General features: G+C 39.0%; 1 pseudogene across 1 annotated transcript; it reads right to left on the bottom strand.

Moving 5' to 3' along the window:
- Positions 1 to 17,008: 17,008 nt before the first annotated feature.
- LOC309857144 (small ribosomal subunit protein uS5 pseudogene) lies at positions 17,009 to 17,955 on the bottom strand (annotated as a pseudogene). The gene has a single exon. The product of its transcript is annotated as a small ribosomal subunit protein uS5 pseudogene (transcript).
- Between the last annotated feature and the right edge of the window lie 560 nt (positions 17,956 to 18,515).

Genomic DNA, 18,515 nt, shown 5'->3' with positions numbered 1-18,515 from the left:
CACCCTCTCATGAACATCCCCCAAATAGTTTCATGGGATAAGCAAACAATGCCTCTTGTGGAAGATGGGCGTGTTCTAATGGAGGCAGCAGAAGATGAACAGTGGGACAACAAAGGGCCATTAGAGAGCCACAGACAGCGTATGCTACAGGTTGGTGAGGATATTCAGGAAGACAAGGAACTGGAGAATGAACATTGGAGCTCTGAGCGAAGGTCTAGCATTTGAGATAATGGGAGGTTCTCTGAACCTGGCTGCCTTCCATAGAGATCTAGGTCCAAATTAAAGAAAACATCCCCTGGCCACAGTCAATCCTTGTACCCCGGTTGTGTTTTTGTCTTTTTGTCAAACAATGCACATGCACATATTTGACAGAGAGACAGAGAGATCACAATCAGGGTGTAGAGCTGGAGAGGGAAAAGCTGACTTACCCCTGAGCAGGGAACCTGAGACCAGAGTCGATGCCAAGACCCTGGGATCGTGAGTTGAGCTGAAGGCCGCCTCTGAACTGATAGACACAATCCATGACACAACCTTTGACTTCTGAATACGTCCTAGTTCTAGACGTGAACCACTGCTCTGTCATTGTTCACAAATGAAGGGGAAATGGATTTTGGCTTGGGCTGGTGTTGCTTGAGCAACCTGGCCTGCTTTGAGAGCTGGTATAGTTTGTCCTCTTGAGGTAAGTGATTTGGCTATGTACAAACTACACTCCCACGCATATTTAGGTAAAGAGAATTCCTCCATTGAATGAAACTATGTCTTGTGGTTCCATGCTTCTGTGGATGGTGATGTGAGTCCTCCTTGCCTCTGAATCTGGATCTCTGTTTCTGCTCCCAGATGAGGGACAGTTTTAGCTCTGAATTCTCAAATCCATGTTCAGCCCTCTTTTTTTTCTCTCACTCCTACTTCTCCTACAATAAGCACCTCTTTCTATTCCTTGGAGTCAATGACTTTCCTAAGCTCATTGTCATGTTTCATCATTCTTCCTTCTTTCTTTGGATTTGTTTCCTTATTTACCATTCCTTTTCTGCCAGGTCAAAAATTTGGTCCTTTGCTTCTGCCAGCTTCTTGGACTTTTCCTTCAGTCTGCTACCAATCTTTTCTTTAGAAATTCTTTATTTATTTTATTTTATTTTATTTTATTTTACTTTATTTTATTTCTATCAGTTTAATCTATGTGTTTTGAGACTCCCTGATATCTTTCTGCTTTCAATCCTCCATTGGGCGTGTTATATGTGAGGTTTCACTCCGATTACCTGGCCATGATAATTTCTTGTCTTCTTCCTTGGCAACAATTGATTCTTCCATCTTTGTCTTGGATATAGGTCTCTGACTCTTTCTCAGTATTTGAAAAATCCATTCTGTTTTTTATCCTGATGGTAATTTCTTTAGAAATAAGATATCATGGAGTGCCCAAGGGCTGGCCCTTGAGGGAGTCTCAGGTATGTGTGTGTGGCATGCATGCCCTCTGCTGTTGTATCATAGCTGCCCCCTGTCCTTGAGACCAGTCATCTGCAGAGGCTCTCTTTGCCAGCCTTTTGGTGTGTTTGGGGTCTGGGCTGAATAGGCTGAGGTTTAGCTTGGTGGGATCTGGTGTGCCTGTGAAAGGAGAAATTCAACCTTCACAACAGAATGAATGCCTGTAGCATTCTGTGGTCAGGGGACAGCCTATGGACAGGGCTTTCTTCTAGTCCCCTATGGGAGAATCTGTTCTCTTAAAATGAAGCAAGTTGGACTGAGGAACACAGTACCCTATGTGTTCCATGGTTAGAATTTCGTGTTTGCAGGAGAGGCAATTAAAGCCCTCACCAACCTGTCTTTGGCCAGTAGCTCGGGCTTGATGCTGCCTGTGCGAGAGCCCCAAATTTCTTTTGCCCCCATCAAATCATCTCCAAGAACACTGCCTCTCACTAATGTACAGCCAGAACCCACCATCTTCCCACTGTGTCACCTGGTATTGTCTCTAATCGTGGTTTCCAGGCTGTCTTCACCTGGCTATTTGTTGGTGTTCTCTGACAGAGAAATACAGTGTTCTTTTGAGTTGATATGCCAAGGCTGCTGATCTAAAATCTCCAGGCCTCAAGGCCCTTTGTTGGCATGAACTAGTATGATTCAGACCCCCTGATGGTCAGAATCAATGGAATTGGAGAACGTACTCCTTGTGGGTTCCAAGTGTGCTCCGATCTCTTGTGGCTTTGCCCATTGCATTGTCTCACTGCCTTCTGAATTACCAACTTTCCACTTTTCCCCTAAACCATGTCTCCAGTCTTCTCCCATAGTGATTGCAACTTATTCTCTCTTTTGCTATGGAGTTTGCTTTGTGGGCTCCAGTTCATTTCTGCCATGTTGAAGTTGATGTGGTAATCTTCCTGTTGTGTTCCTGGATAAAGACAAGTCTGGAGTTACCAGACACTACTACCATCTCACTGTCCTGAAAAAGCCCCACAGAATCTTACCCAGCCATAAGCAAGAATGAATTCTTTCCACTTGCCTCATGTGGCAGAATTGTGGAGAGCATTAGCCTACGTCACATCTATCAGTCCCAGAAAGACAAATAACATACAATTTCACTCTCTCATGACTGTCAAGAGACATATGAAAAAGCAAGGGAAAAATGGACAAATAATACGACACTACCCAGGCACACAAAATGTGGTGTTTGTTGAGGTCAGGTTTGAGAAAATATGTGTTTATCAAAGAGGACAAAAGATGACATTCTTTGTAGGAAATGTGGCTGAAAGAGAGGGAATGTGAGTTTTCAAGGCATGTCAAATGGAACTGCTATCCATTAAATACCGACTTCCTATCTCCATCAATTTAATTATAATTGTTATTTGAAACACACTCAGCACACACACACACACACAGATAAGACACACAAAAGATGGGGAGGAAGTGAAGAATAGCACTAATGAAGCAAACCCAAAAGAAAAGAACTGAGAGAAAAGGATAAATTCCAAGACACATATTCACTCCAAAGATTAGGTCAGGAAACCTACAAAATCTCAGCTCTGTAGTAGTGACTAAAGCGTTTGAAGCAGTAATCAAACCCCTGTCAACACACAGATGGCGAGGTGCAAATCATTTCCTGTTCAACTCTTCTAGACATTTAGAGAAGGCAATGCCATTTTCTTCTCATCAATTCCACAAATGGAGGAGGTGGATGAACTCCACTTTACTAGTATAAAGACCCAATTCAAATAATGACATTTTAGGAAATAAATTATATTCCATTTCAATAATTAAACATAATAAAAATATAATTCTTTCCTTTTCTCTGTCTGTCTTCACCTGCATTTGAAAGGGCCAGCTTGTTTTTGTATTATTTTGTACTGTTGAGGAAGCCAGCCTGTCATCCATCATCCATTTTTGACAGAGTATTCACTGATGCTTCAGTTCCATATATGACCTAGTACTCCGCCTAAGATATGCCAGAACTCTTCAACACCCATTAGCCCGTTCCCTCATTCCCTGCATGTCTCTTTTTTCCTTGACTCTCAGCTTGATTCCTCAGAGTTCTGAGTTACTCCTGGTTTGTCTCCTTCTCTGACTTATCCCCTTCAGTTTTTCCTTCTTTCTACTAAGGGCCGTGGTATTCGTCCTAGGGCACATATGAGAGAAGCCATATGATATTTCCCTATGTCTCCTTGCCCATTTCATTTCACAAACCCAGTCCTGTGGCATTCATGCCAGTGCAAGAATCAAGAGTTCATCCTCCCTAATTGCTGAGGAATACTCTGTTGCCAATATGGACCACACCTTCTTTATCCACTAGTCTTTGCAAGGACATAGCAGCTCAATCCTCAGTTCTGTTCAAGTGAGCCTTGCAGACCATCGATATAAGCCATTAATTTTCCTTTGATTAAAGAGACTTGGTCAACAGGGTTATACCCATTAACACAGTAGGTAGAGATAAATAATGGTAACAAGGAGTGCTGTCCATTGCTCCTCCTTAAGGATTAGCTATAATGTATAATGTCACTCTCTCATGCAAAGGATGACAAACCTCAGAGAGACGGGATGATATACCAGAGGACTTGTTGTTTCTGATATCTCTAGATATTTCAGAGGAAATAGGAAAACTTTGCCATCTCTGGAGAAAGGTTGGCCTAAAAGATCATTTTCCTGGGCCACTCTTCTAGGTATTTAGTGAAGGCATTGTCATGTCCTCTCATCAAATCCAGAGATGGAAGAGGCGGGTAAGCTCTAATTCACAAGGATAAAGACCCAATTCAAAGAAGGACATTTTAGGAAACCCACCCAATGTCATTTCAATAAGGAAAGATAATAAACAATATAATTCTTTCCTTTTCTCCCTGTGACTTCCTTTGGTTTTGAGAGGGCCACATTGTTTTCCTATGAATTGATGTTGTTCTTGTTGCTGTTCTGTTGAGAAAGCCTGCCTATCATCCATCATCCATTTTTGACAGAGTATTCACGGATGCTTTAGTTGCATGGACGTCCTAGTGCTCCTCCTAATATATGCCACAACTCCTGACCACCCATTAATCAGTTCTCTTTTCGGTAGCCCTCAGCTGGATTCTCAGAGTCCTGAGTCACTCCTGGTGGGTCTCCTTCTCTGACTTCTTGCCCTTTATTATTCCCTTCCTTAAGTGGGCCAAGGTATTCCTCCCGAGGCACATATTGTGGGTAGCCGTATGACATTTCCCTTTGTTTGCTTGCCTTTTCCATTTCCCAACAGCAGGGCATGGGACATTCATGTCAAGGCAAGGTCCAGGGGTTCATTCACTCGACGGCAGAGGAATACTGTGGTGCCGAAATGGACCCAAACTTTCTGATCCACTAGTCCTTGCAAGGGCATTGTGACTCACTCCAAAGTTATGCTCGAATGGGCCTTGCAAGCCTTCGGTATAGGCCGTCCCTTTCCTTCTGACTAAAGAGTCTTGGTCCACATGTTTATACCCGTTACCACAACAAGTACAGTTAACTAATAATAACAACGGGTTCAGTCCAGGCCTCTTCATTGAGAGTTAGCTCAGATGCAGAATATCACTCTCCTCAAAGACTTTGCAAAGGTATTTAAGGGAAAGCCAGGTAGACAGAGGCCTCATCCCTTAGCCGCGTGTTTCAGAACACTAGGAGACGAGGCCACAGACAGCACCATATAGCGATGCCCTCACCTTTTACCTCCGAAAGGGACTTTCCGTATCTTAGTCATCACTGACCCATAGGCAAAAGACGCTGACAAAGTACGCTCTCACCCACAGGACGACAAACCCCACAGAGAGCTGCTTATACCCGCGAGGCCTCACCTTTTCTTGAGATATCTAGAAATTGTAGTGTAAAAGGACACCTTGCCGTCTCTGGGGATATGTTGGCCTAAAGGAAGGTATACTGAATGTCATTTTCCTTCCTCTATGTCTCCAGAAAGGGGAAGTTGGACATTAACCCACAAGACATCCTGAGTTCTTGATCAGGTTCAGAGGGCTCTTGTTCTGTCCTTCCCGGGGCTTCCTACTTAAAGCCATAGGACACCAAGGTCATGGGAGAGGGACAGCTGCTTCAGTGAAGCCAGCATCTGTGATGTCACAAAGCCTTGAGGTCATAGCAACCACTCCTCATCAACCCAGGCCTGATCACTACACTTGACTGGAGTAGTCATGGGTGGGCCAAGAGGACCCCAAGCCATCCCAAACCGCTGGAGCCGCCTGGGTCTCTCACCAAGGCAGTTTGCGAAGCGAGTCGGTGTCAACTTCTCCATGGCCCAATTCGTAGTATTTGGTCGTGAGTGTCAGCACCAGCCCTCTGGACCTCGGAGAAAGGCAAGGATCCCTCATTCCATCTTAGCCACGACAGGCCAAGAAACTAACAGACCACAAGCAAAGCCTCAGGGGAGGAAATCCGAGCCCTGCGTAAGGGTGAGACCCTCCCACCAAATCATGGAGCATCTCAACAGGAAAAGGTCCACCCAAGGGAAGCTCAAAGTGAACCCCCGCAACCGTGCCAAAGACATGTCTGGAATCTTCCACAGCAAGCACACGAGTACCTCGATGGTCTCCAGAAACGGTGCCAACAAGGCCTCCCAATCTTCCAAAAACACCATTCATCCAAGGCAGACTCTACACCCTAGAACCTTAGGTCCAGGACGGACTCATGTTCTTGGAGTCCACAGAAGCCAACGGAGAGCATGTTGGAAGAGACCCAAGCCCAAGTGAAGCCATCTGAAAGACTTCGGTGCCCATTTCAGGAAGACAACTTGTATGTGCAAAAGGACGCATTGAAGAGGATTCGAATGTGGAAGAACCTTGAGCACTCCCTCATGGTGGATCAGCTACCCTCTGTGGAACTGCATGGAGATGTGGCAGCACAAGCCTGCCTTCACCCTCTCATGACCATCCCCCAAATGGTTACATGCGATAAGCAAACAGTGCCTCTTGAGGAAGATGGGCATGTTCCAATGGAGCCCCGAGAGGATGCACAATGTGTTAACAAGGGGTCAGTACAGCACGACAGACAGCGGATGCTGCAGGTTGGTGAGGAGATCCAGGAAGGCAAAGAACAGGAGAATGAACAAGGAAGCTCCAAGCGAAGGTCGGGCATTTTAGGATGGTGGGAGGTTCTCTATACCTGGCTGCCCTCCATAGGAACCTAGGTCCAAATTCAATAAAACATCCTTTGGCCCCAGTCAATTATTGTGCACTGTTTTTGTCTTTGTTATCTTATCGAACATGCACATGCACGTTTGGACAGAGAGGCAGAGAGATCCCAATCAGGGGGTGGAGCTGGAGAGGGAGAAGCTTACTTGCCCCTGAGCAGAGAACCTGAGAACAGAGTCAATGCCAAGGCCCTGGAATCATGAGTTGATCTGAAGGCCGCGTCTGAACTGATGGACACAACCCGGGACCCAACAATTGACTTCTGAATACCTCCTGGTTCTAGACAGAACCGCTGCTCTGTCATTGTTCAGAAATGCAGGGGATAAGGATTTTGGCTTGGCTGCTGTTGCTTGAGCTATCCGGCCTGCTTCGAGAGCTGGTATAGCTTTTCCTCTTGAAGTCAGTGACTGGGCTATGGACAAACTATTCTCCGATGCCTATTTGCCTAAAGAGAATACCTCCATGCCTAGATTTTCCGGGGGGAATGGCACTATGTCTTTAGGTGCTCCGCTTCTGTGGAAGGTGTTGGGAGTTCTCTGTGCCTCTGATTCTGGACCACTTTCTCTGCTCCCAGATGAGGGTCCTTTTCAGCCCCGAGTTCTCCAATCTAGGATAAGCCCTCTTTTCTTTCTCTCACTCTTACTTCACCTACAAGAGGCACCTCTTTCATTAACTTGGTGATTCCCTAAGCTCACTATCATGTTCCATCAAAGAATACATTCAAATGGCCAACAGACACATGAAAAAATGCTCCACATCACTCGGCATCAGGGAAATACAAATCAAAACCAGAATGAGATACCACCTCACACCGTTCAGAATGGCTAAAATGAACAAGTCAGTCAATGACAGATGCTGGCGAGGATGTGGAGAAAGGGCAACCCTCCTACACTGTATGTGGGAATGCAAGCTGGTGCAACCACTCTGGAAAACAGCGTGGACGTGCCTCGAAAAGCTGAAAATAGAACTACCCTATGACCCAGTGCTTGTAGTACTGGGTATATACCCTACAGATACAAACGTGGCATTCTGAAGGGGCACATGCACCCAAATGTTTATAGCAGCAATGTCCACAATAGTTAAACTATGGAAAGAAACTAAATGTCCTTCAACAGATGAATCAATAAATAAGATGTGGTATATATGTTCAATGGAATACTATGCAGCCATCAAAAAAAAATGAAATCCTGCTATTTGTGATGACGTGGATGGAACTAGAGGGTATTATGCTTGGCGAAATAAATCAATCTGAGAAAGACAACTATCATATGATCTCCCTGATATGATGAAGTGGAGATGCAACATAGGCAGTTTCGGGCGTACGAAAAAAAAATAAAAAAAGATGGTATTAGGAGGGAGACAAACCATAAAAGACTGAATCTCACAAAACAGACTGAGGGTTGCTGGGGGGAGGTGTGTTGGGAGAGGATGGTGGGGGTATGGACATTGGAGAGGGCAGGTGCTATGGTGAGTGATGGTGAGTGCTGTGAATCACAGACCTGTACCCCTAGGGATAAAAACACATTATATAAAAAATTTTAAAAAATAATTTAAAAAACCCATTAAAGAAAAAACACAGATTGCAAGCCCAGAGCTAATCTCATATTCAATCAAAACTTTTGAAAGTTTTCCCCTTAAAGATCAGAAGAAAGACAAGTGTGTCCATTTTCACTACTCTCATTTGACACAGTAGTGGATGTCCTAGCCAGAGAAACAAGGAACACAAAGAAATAAGAGACTCCAAAAAAAAAAAAAAAAAAAAGGAAGAAGTAAAATTTTCTTTTTTTGGATAACATGAACTTACATGTTAAAAAATCCTAAAAAATTCACAAAAAATTTGAATAAACAAATTTAGTAAAATTACCAAATACAAGATCAATATATAAAAGAAAAGAATTTTGTTTTGTTTCTTTTTTTTTTTTTATGGACTGCTTCCCAGTTTGTCATGTCATCCTTGTTCAGTGATCACGCTAATCTTCTCTGCATCATTCCAATTTTAGTATATGTGCTGCCAAAGTAAGCACAAGACAGGAGCATTTTAACATTCTAATGATGAACTATCTGAAAAAATAAAGAAAACAATCTAATTCACAATAGCATCAAAAATAATAAAATACTTAGGAATAGATTTAACTAAGAAGATGAAAGATCTGTACTCCATAAACTATGACATTGATAAAGAAATTGAAGGTGACAGAAATGGAAAGATAGCTCATATTTATGAATGGTAAGAATTAACATTGTTAAAATGTCCATACTACCGTAAACCATCTGTAAATCCAATTCCTATCAAAAATCCAATGTTAGGGGCGCCTGGGTGGCTCAGTGGGTTAAGCCGCTGCCTTCGGCTCTGATCATGATCCCAGGGTCCTGGGATCGAGCCCCGCATCAGGCTCTCTGCTCAGCAGGAAGCCTGCTTCCTCTTCTCTCTCTGCCTGCCTCTCTGCCTGCTTGTCATCTCTCTCTGTCAAATAAATAAATTAAAAATCTTAAAAAAAAATCCAATATTATTGTTTTACAGAAGTAAGTAAAGAATCCTAAAGTTTATATGAGACCATAAAAGACAACAAATAATCAAAGCAGTTCTGAGAAAGAATGAAGAAGGGAGATTACACTTCTTGATTTGAAACTATACTACAAAGCCCTCATGCTCAAAACAATAAAGTATACTGGCATAAAAACAGACCAATAAACAAGTAGAACAGAATTGAGAGTCCAGAAATAAATCCTTTCATACAGTCACCTAATATTTGACAGGGGCCAACATATGTAATGGGGAAAGATAGTCTGTTCAATAAATGATATTTAAAACTGAATAGTCACATAAACAGTATGAAAAGGGAACCTTATATCACTCATAAGTCTGAACTTGAAATAGATTAAAGACTTAAAGGTGATGCATGAAACTAAATTTCCTAAAGGAAAACATAGGAAAAATTCTCCTTGACATTGGTCTTGCCAATAGTTTTTTGGATACCAGACTAAAAACACAAGCAAAAAAAGCAAAAATAAATAAATGGTATTACATCAAACTAACGTTTCTGCATTGCCAAAAAAAGGGAGAGAGAATGAAAACACAATCCACAGAATGTAAGAAAATACTTACGAATCTTATATCTGAAAAGAGGTTAATAACCAACAGATACAAATAGAAAAAAATATATGATTAAAAAAATAGCAAAAGGATCTCAATAGACTTTTTTTTTCAAAAAAGTTATATAAATGACCAACAGGAGCATTAAAAAGTGCTCAACGTAAAAATCTCAGGGCAAAGTCCTTATGTTGTTGTTGTTGTTGTTTACCTCTGAAAAACACAGCAAGATATTAGAATATATACTACCAAAAAATTGAAACTAACCAATTTTGGTAAATATTGGGGAAAACGGGGAACTTATGCACTGTAATAGGGATATAAATTTGTATGGAAAACAGTATGGAGATTATTCATATTATTAAAAGTAAAATTACCATATGATTCAGTAATCCCACTTCTAGGTATCTATCTAAAGAAAACGAAGTTCACTGTTCAAAGACATATCTGCACTCTTATGTTTATTATAAAATTATTAACTCTAAGCAAGAGATGGAAATAACTTCAGTATCCATTAATGGATGAATGAGTAAAATAAGTATGGTAAATATATACTACGGAATACTACTTAACCATGAAAAATTAAGAAATACTGCCATTTACAACAGCATGGATGGATCTTGAAGGTATTATTCTAAGTGAAATATTTCAAAGATTTTGTATATTTTTTTAATTTATGTATTATGATATCCCTTACATACAGAATCTGAGGAAAAGGAAAACTAATGGAAACTTAGAGTTGAGTTGACAAGGGGTGAACCTGGGGTGGAGTAAGGTGGTCCAAGGGTGCAAACTTGCAACTATAATATGAAAAAGTTCTGGGGATCTAATGTACAGCATGATGATCATAGTTAATAAGATATACATACTTTTTTTTATTGTGCTTCCCTTTATTAAACTTTGCATATATCACATTCTTACAAGTTGAAAGTTTATAGCAATCTTGTATAAAAGAGGTCTGCTGCCACCATTTTTCTAACAACATTTGTTCATTTTGTGTCTCTTTGTCACATGTTGGTAATTCTTGCAATATATCAAGTTTTTTCATTATTATTGTATTTGTTATGGTGATCTGTGATCAGTAATTATGACCCACTGAAAACTCAGAACTAGTGTACTTAAGGTATATACATTGTTTTTCTTTAAAAACATAATGCTTTTGAACAGTGCAGTATAGTTTTTATTTTTTATATGCACTGGGAAACATAATTTTTTATATGCACTGGGAAACCAAAAAATATAATAATTTGACTTAGTTTATTGAGATAATCACTTTATTGAGGCAGTCTGGAACAAAACCCACAAGACCTCTGAAGTTTATCTCTACTATACTATATACATAAAAGTTGCTAAGAGAGTAGATCTTAAAATTCCTTATGATAAATGCATAAAAAACAGTGGCAACTATACGAGATAGTAGATGTATTAACATTTTTATGTAGATTATATTGCAATAAAGATGTATACCAATTTATCAAATTGTACAAAATTTACACAATGTTAAAGGTTTGCAATGTTATAAGAAATCATTTCTTAAATTTACAAATATGTCGATTTTTTTCAATAAACCTGGAAAAAACTTTTTGTAGAATTAATCTATTTTTCAAAAAATGAAGTAAGGCAGTAGAAACTGCAACTAACTCTGAAATAATAGAATATAAAATCCATTTTCATTATATACACTGTGACAAAAAGTATTACTTAGTTTACAATGGAGGAGTACTTATGAAACATGAAGGATGGTCTATAAATAAGGCTGAAAGAGCTCAGTTTTAAGGTTTAAATTTAAAATCTTCTTTTGAAATACTAAACTGACCACCCAGTGTTCCAAACATCAATGTCTTAACTGCATGAATTTATTTCATACAACTCTATAATCTAGTTTCATAAGAAAACAGCATGCAAATTTTGAATAAGACAGACTTGCTTAAGTTTCATGTTCAACAGTAAAGGATACCTCCCTAAAAACAAATAGAAGACAAATCAGCATATTTATTATGATAATTATTATTCATAAAGAGATTCATATTGAATTAGGGAATATATATCCTCAGAGGGGGTAAAGTAAAATGAAATTTATTTTGGTAAATGTGTCTATGAATAGTCAATACAATGCCTCAATATAAATGAATATTACCATTTTGAACAATTTAATTACTATTACTAGAATTATTATAAGTATAAAAATAGCTATCATTTTAGCATGGAATATGAGATTCTCATGCTCCATGCTTCATCACATACACACAACAACGCAGCATAATAAGTATTATCATCACCATTTCATGGGTGAAAAAACTGAGGCTAACACATTTGGATAACTGGTTTATGATTACATGGGTAGCAAAAATGCATCACACTAATTTAGGCTTTATGATTTCAGAATTGTACTCTTACCATTGCACATTCTATTACTCTGTAAATACTTGGCCTGTTTTCATTTGGTTCTTTAATTTTATTCATGTGGTGATGGCTTAAAGCTTCATTTAAAGGAAGCTTAAAAATTTCATTTAACCAAAAGCTCCCAAGAATTAAAAATGTCATTGATCTAATGTAGACATGGATATCATTAGTTAATGGGTAACTATATATTTTCCACTCTAGTGAGATAAAAGAGTATTTTTCTAAGTTTTAGTCTCTCAGTGTTAAAAAGGACTTTGTTAAAATAGAAATATTTAGACAAAGGTGATCAAAAGTCTGGATCAGGTCACCTTAAGGTAAATATTAGGAACCTGAGGAAACAAATGGAGATTTGAACACTGAGCTATGATATAATGAATGGTTTCAAGTATTTAGTAGAGTATAGAAAAGCCCTTTAAAGCCTGGTCTTAGCCTAGCATTGCAGCTTCTGGGATATCTATCTATCATCTATCTATCTAGATATAATGTGAAAACTTTTTTAACTTAAAGATTTTGAGAAATAGAACATAATCAGCACCATAGAAGATCTGTTTATGATAACAACCTAGCCCCTCCTCCCAGTTTGTTAATATTCTCTCTTATTTAATGTAACATTGTGCAAATAGACCACTACTGATCTGCTGTTATGAATGAAATAGCTATAATCATCTGTTTGCATATCCTGGTGAAAATATTCATTTAGTTCCATGTTGTATTTCTAGGAATGGACCAAATTTTTATTTTTATTTTTAAGTTTTCTAAATATTGTCCAACTTACCTCAAATGTTTTTATTATGGGCACTTTCATTCTTTCACATTCTTGCAAGGCAATTTTACTGTTGCCCAATATGGTAAGTGTGTAATAGTATGTCATTTTAGGTTTTAATTTATTATTAATTTAATTTAATTTAATTCCAGATTCATAATAAAGATAAACAGTTTTTATATATGAGTGGCCATTTGGATTACCCTTTCTGAAAAGTGCATGCTCAAATCTTTTGATATCTTAACATTGTGTCATACTGACTTCTTTAATAGTAGATTTTCTGAATGAACTTTAAGCTGTGTAGGTCTTCTCTATTTTATTTTGAACTTGTTTTCATTTCAAAATCTTTATATTTATTTTTATAATCTGCTTTTATTTTTCTTTGTCTATTATCTATCTATCTATCTATTTATTTGCAAGCAAGAGAGAGCGAACAAGTGAGAGTGCAGGGAGGGATAGAAAAAGAAGGGAAAAGAATCTTAAGCAGGCTCCAGGCTCAGCACAGAGCCCAACTCTGGGCTCTATTTCACAACCCTGACATCATGACCTGAGCCAAATGAAAGAGATAAAATAAAATTAAGGTGTTAAAAAAAAAAGGAAAAAGAATTGGAGGTTTAATTAAGTGAGCCACCCAGGCACCCCTGTGGTACCTTAAATTAGCTGTCATATCTTTAAAGTTCTAGAGTATCCATTTGTTCATTTATAAAACCTTTCTCAATATCATTTTTAGTGTCAGTTTTTGGTTCAATTTGCTTCCCCTCTCATTTCTTTGAGCAGAGTAATCAAGCCATTTTACAATCTTTATTGATCATTTTAACATCATACTTAATCCCATTTTGTCTATCAAATCTTGTTAATGGTTTTTCTTTGTGTGCTTTGTTACATTTTGCTATGTTCAAGACATTATATTTGAAACTCTTATTGAGTAGGGATAATTAAGAGCTATAATAATGGTATGGTCCTCCTTGGTAGGATTTTCTCTTATATCTGAGACTCTACAAGACAATCATACTCCAAATTCAGTGATTGACTTTCTCAGTTTACACAGAAGGCAAGGTAGGCTATAGTCTTATTTCTGCTTCTCCTTGTGCTTTGTGAATCTCAACTTAAATTTGGGTTGTACCAAAGTCCTCAAATTTGATTGCTGCTGGATTTTGAATTTTGTTTCTCTAGTATCAAGAGTCTATGAACAACACAGCTCAGTGTGTTTTAGCAGTTTCAAATGCTCTCATAGCTAAAATGGCTTCAGGGCATATATCTCTAGGCTCTCATTGTATTTCGTATTTTGGCCCAGTAATCCCTCACTTATTTTTATAATCATTCTGATATTTTTAACTTTAAAAGCTATTTTGTCTGGATTTTTAGTTGTCTTAAGTAGGAGTTTTTAGATCACCATTACTAGAAGCAACAACAAATATACATGAAAATATCTGCAGTAGTTTATCACATCTTTATGGCTTTGAACTTCCATAAGCTGAGGCATCCTTCTCTAATCACTTAGGCAAACTCCAATTTACCCTTTAAAACAACCCAAGAATTGCTTCATTTAAGAACATGTTCAGGGATGACTCTTCCCCACTGTTCTTACCAACATTCCCACACACTCTTTGCTACCCAAAGCTTGTTTATGAACTTTCGTTAGGTATATCAGCGTGACCAGAATTTTGCTCTATTGTATTTTTGTCCTTTAGAGCTTTAATTAAATATGAATTCCATAGAAAGTCTGTCCCTTTTCTTTCAAACCTGGGTTAGTTATTTCTTCTCATTCTTTGTCAGAAGTTACTTTATTAGAGAAACTTATAGCTCTATTGTGACTTTGGAGCCTTTACAGTTTTTCGACTGGAAAAATCACCCATCCCTGAGATTTTTACGCAGCTTCCTAGCTGATATTATTCAGAAATCTGTTCAAAGCAGACTTTTTCAGGAAGGCCCTTTTGGACCACTCAGTTTAAAAACCTCTTCTCAATCACTGCTCTTTTAAAAATGTGCTTATTTAGTTCAAATATGCATCTCTATTAAAGAAAAATCAGTACGTTTTTTTTTTTAAGGTTGGCTTACCTATTATCTATCTCTCCCATTAAAATGATTCCTCTGGGCTGGGGTTTTGTTGTGCTCATCTTAGGCCAGGCACTCAATAAATTGTCTCTGAATGATTGAATTGTTTGACTCCCTTGCTAGATTCTCAACTTCATGAGGCCAAGGATTGTTCTATTCAGTCCTTCTTTATCCTCAATGTCTGTTATATTGCAGTCACTTACATGACTAATGGGAAAAATCACAGAAAGAAAGAGTTAAAACTACATAAAAACCCCGTAGGTTCAATAACACAAAGCTTTCTAAAATTATTTAGCCCAGGAATTGAATACTGGCTGCACTTTTGATTTTTTTTAAATGGTATTGAATTTAATTTAAATGGAAATACTGGAATGGTAGAATAATAAAAAAATTATAAAAGCAACTTGCTCCTTAAAGTAAGAATTATATAGGACATCTCTTCTAGAAGCAAAATTTTCAAATGACAAACATCTGAAAGCATAGAAGGAGAAGTAAGAGTGTGAATTGTATTTCAATGCTCTTTTCTTTATATTCAACAAACAGCTTCATTCACACACCTTTCCAATTTTTTCAACTCTTTTGACAAAGCCTTCAGAGGAGTTACTGCTGATGACAACCATCACAGCCTAACAGGAGAAATTTTATAAAGAAAAATAATAGCATGTTTTTCCCAAATTGTTAAGGATATGGTGAAGCTCTGTCGGATTCAAAGGAGGAATGTGCAATTCCATGCTATATATAATAATAACTTGTTTTAATAGTGGCTTTGCAATTTTTCAGATATATCCATTTACTGAAACCACTATCAAATAAACAAAAACAAACAAATGAACAGGGGTTCGAGACAGAAATTATCTAATCTAAAAATAGCACATGTTCACAGAATACACAACACATATCCCAAGTACTACTATAGGTTTCAAGTAATAGTCAAAACAATAGTAAACATGATTCAGACCCTACCAGTCAAATCATAAATGGGACCTTAACTGTAAATCCTTATCTTTAGATCAAAGCGGGTAATTGGGGGCTGAAGATACATTATAGAACTAATATGTTATAGAACTCCTCTGAAATGAGTCATTTATTCCATCACTTTTCCTGCACAGCTGCTGACCCATGTTTTGGTTCCTGGAAATAGCTGCTACCCTGTCATACTTCTTAAAAGCACATATATTGATAACTCTACTCATTCCTCCATTCCTCTGTGACTGTCACTGTGTTAAAATGTGGAGTCAGCTGACTCACTTGTGATGGTAATAAAGTAGATGAGTTTGCAAAGTATTTTGTTATTTCTAAAAATGCAAAAACCAAATTACATTGAAATCATAAGGGGTGTTTCAGGGAGAGCTGTAGGATGTGGTTTCTTGTGTAATCCACAGAGATTAGCTCCAACACATATTTAAACTCTGCTCTAGGAGCAACCTTAGTGGTAAAGCAAGAAGATAAACAGATGTATACACACCCTGGCACAAAATTATCACTTATGTTTGGCTTCCTAGTCTCCTCGTGTTACTTATTTATCTTAACTTCTCTCTGAAATCAGGGAACACAGAATCTCAATCAGTAGACATTTTTCTACTGAATTACCCAATAGTCCGATCATACCCCTAATACTTTTTAAAATTATTTCACTCATAATCCCAAATCTGCTTTGCTTCCTCATCTTAGTACACTGTAATTTGATTTCAAAATGAGGACAGTTGTCAGTAATGCCACATTCATTCATCTATTTTACAATTCCATGTGCTTATAACTATGAAGATATGTTAATAACATCCATTCCAATAAGCCACCCTAAATTTATTATCATGAAACAAGACCTCAAGAAAGAGAATTCAAAATCATCCATGTATTTGCAACTTATTGCAATAAAGCCTTTATCAATAGACTTCCCTGTGCACATGGTGGTCAAATTGCTGGTGAAAACCAGCCAGATCTATTACAAGCTTTCTCATGGCTTCTAGGTAACCCAAGTGAGCCTTTATTGATACTGGGAAGGGATAAAGCAGGGAAGGGATAAACAGTGCTATAAGATTTGGCTAGACAAAAGTAATGACTCTCATTACAAAGTGAGTATTTTTTTTTCAAGCTTTAGTTCAGTTTATTTTTCTTGTATAAAACTATGTAGTAGCCACAGCTGGAGCCTGGGTCCTCTGAACAGAGACTCTGGTGTGGGTCTTCACAAGATGGTCCGTGAACTCCTGATAGGGAGACTTGGTGAACACAGTCTCCTTCCAGAGATCAGGGGTGAGATAGCTGTAGGTCTTGGAGATGGCATCGAAAGTAGCCTTGGCAAAGTTCCCTAGGGTGGCAGTGCAGCCCCTGGCCGAGGTGTAGCAGTCGTCAATACCAGCCATCATCAGCAGTTTCTTGGGCACAGGGGCCGAGACAATGCCAGTGCCTCTGGGGGCGGGGATGAGACGCACCAGCACAGAGCCACAGCGGCCAGTCACCTTGCACGGGACAGTGTGGGGCTTGCCGATCTTGTTCCCCCAGTAGCCTCGCCGCACAGGGACAATGGAAAGCTTCGCCAGAATGATGGCTCCGCGGATGGCAGTGGCTACCTCCTTGGAACACTTGACATCCAAACCGACGTGTCCATTGTAATCTCCGATGGCGACAAATGCCTTGAACCTGGTCCGCTGGCCCGCGCGCGTCTGCTTCTGCACAGGCATGATCTTCAAAACCTCGTCCTTGAGGGAGGCTCCCAGGAAGAAGTCGATGATCTCAGACTCCTTGATGGGCAGGGAGAAGAGATAGATCTCCTCCAGGGACTTGATCTTCATGTCTTTGACCAGGCGGCCCAGCTTGGTGACGGGGATCCACTCCTTGTCCGCGGCCTTGCCCCCGCGAGCTCCGCGGCCTCAGCCCCGGCCCCGACCACGGCCCCGGCCCGCCCCGGCCCCGGATGCCGCTGCCGAAGCCACCGCGGAAACGAAGCCACCGCGGAAACCGCCGCGGCCTCCCATTCCAGGGCCACCGGGCCCTCCGGGCCCTCCCGCAGCACCGGCGTCATCCGCCATTTGGTGTTCTCTCGGAGAGGAAACAAAGTGAGTATTTTAAAGCAAAAGAGCCTGTTGGGAATATTGTTTTATAAAATAGTGGTTTTTTTTATTAACTTTTTAAAATTCAATTAGGTAACATATAGTGTACCAATAGTTTCAAATGTAGATTTCAGTTATTCATCCATAGCATATAATAGCTAATGCTCAGTACTTACTGTTATAGCTTCTTGAAAGCAGAATTTTAACCCACTGAGCCACCCAGGCGCCCTTGAAAGCAGAATTTTAGATCACATTTTCTGATTACTTCCATGTCGTACAACACTTTCCTGCTAGCAACCTTCAAAACATACTGTTTGTTAGAGGAATTTCTTTAATAATAAATAAATAGGAATTCATTTAAATTTATAAATATATAAAATAAATAGGAATTTATTTAAATTTATTTAAATATTACACACTGTTTCATTGTTCATAAATAAGGTGATGATATTATAGCCATTAGTTGGTAGCACTGATATATCACTATCTTTTTACTTCTCAGTGCATTCTCTTTACACAAATAGATATATATTTTAAAA

The sequence above is a fragment of the Mustela nivalis genome (genome assembly GCF_964662115.1).
Source record: "Mustela nivalis genome assembly, contig: HAP1_SCAFFOLD_428, whole genome shotgun sequence".
NCBI lineage: Eukaryota > Metazoa > Chordata > Mammalia > Carnivora > Mustelidae > Mustela > Mustela nivalis.
This window is presented reverse-complemented; position numbering and strand designations above follow the sequence as displayed.